Genomic DNA, 1,482 nt, shown 5'->3' with positions numbered 1-1,482 from the left:
GAAAAGGAAGTTGGAGAGTGAAAAGTGACTATTTGATTAATAAAAATAATTTTCTCTTGGCTGAACAATTTCCTTTACATTATGAGCTCCCTGAATGCATTTAAAATATGATCCAATTTGCCACGATTTGACTTACAACAGATTTTTTTTTTTTGAGCACATTTGTAAAATAAATGTCAATCTGTTTTCTGAAACTCATGGATATGCTATGTACTCTAATTTCATTCTTCTTTCTTCTCCCTTTCTCCCCACAGTTCCACAAGGATACTTCAAAAGTTCGTGGAAAAATGGAATTAAAAGATAATACAAATCTTTTCATGAACTTTTTGAAGGCCCCTGGTATACAGGGCATATCAATGGTGGTTAACCTTAAAATTTAGTCTATATATTACAGACTATCAATAAGGGCTGTGATAAGAACAGGAGGAATGGACATCTCCCAGATATCTTGGACTTAATGCTAGATGTAGTAACTGCCTAGGCTTTGAAACTTTAAAGAAAGGGTGAGTATATTTTTGTTTGCATGAGGATACTTCAATTTTGCTGTATAAGAGCAAATTACGGGATTATACTTATGTGCATAAAGGTTGATACTGGACACTGAAAGTGTGGAATATAATAACAATAACTTTAACAGGTACTAGTAAGTACTTACTGAACACTTACTATGTGCTTTACATGAATTAATTCATTTAATCCTCATGACAGCACTATGAGAGTAGTATTTTATTATTTGTATTTACAGATGGAACAGAGGCTTCTAAAGCTTAAGTAACTTGGCCACAGAACACTTGCATTGATGCATTCAGTGTGTCTTATTCCATCTAAGCTATATTGCCTTATTTTATTGTAGAGGAGATATGTCATTCTTTTAGGTTGTCTAACATCTGAATCTTATTGTTTGGGAAATTTTCCTCCATATGCCCTGGTAGGAGCCAGAGCCCACCATCCACTACAAAAGCTAAACGTATAGATACTCACTTCTCAAGTTCCCTTGCACCACTGGTGTGGGCATGTAATCTCGGCCCTCCTCAGCTGCACTCTCTGGTGGTCATTGCAGCAAGATCAAGTTTCAGGAGCAGCAGCCGCAGCAGTGCCAGGGGTGCTGGGGTCAAGAGCTGCAGCCTGTGGTGCTTGCCAGGGGTGACAGGCCTATCCTCACTAGATAAGTCTTGTGGCATTGCTTTGGATGTTCCTAGCTATGTAGCCTTGAAGTTGGTTGATCTAGCCTTCCCAGCAGTTCTGTGAGCTATCCAAGTGTTCTGACTTGTAGCAACAGCTCTCTTAGTTGTTTAGCCTTCTTTCTTTTTTTAAAAAAAGAATGCAGTTGTGCATTATTGAGGCACAACTGATATACAAAGAACTGCACATGTTGAATGTGTACAATTTTTTTTTCCTTTTTGTCTTTTTTACTGACCGGTAGCGGGATCGCAACCCTCGGTATTGCGCCCGCACCGCGCTCAGCCAGTGAGCGGGAACCGG

Source organism: Galeopterus variegatus, unplaced genomic scaffold, assembly GCF_000696425.1.
Source record: "Galeopterus variegatus unplaced genomic scaffold, G_variegatus-3.0.2 Scaffold1387, whole genome shotgun sequence".
NCBI lineage: Eukaryota > Metazoa > Chordata > Mammalia > Dermoptera > Cynocephalidae > Galeopterus > Galeopterus variegatus.
This window is presented reverse-complemented; position numbering follows the sequence as displayed.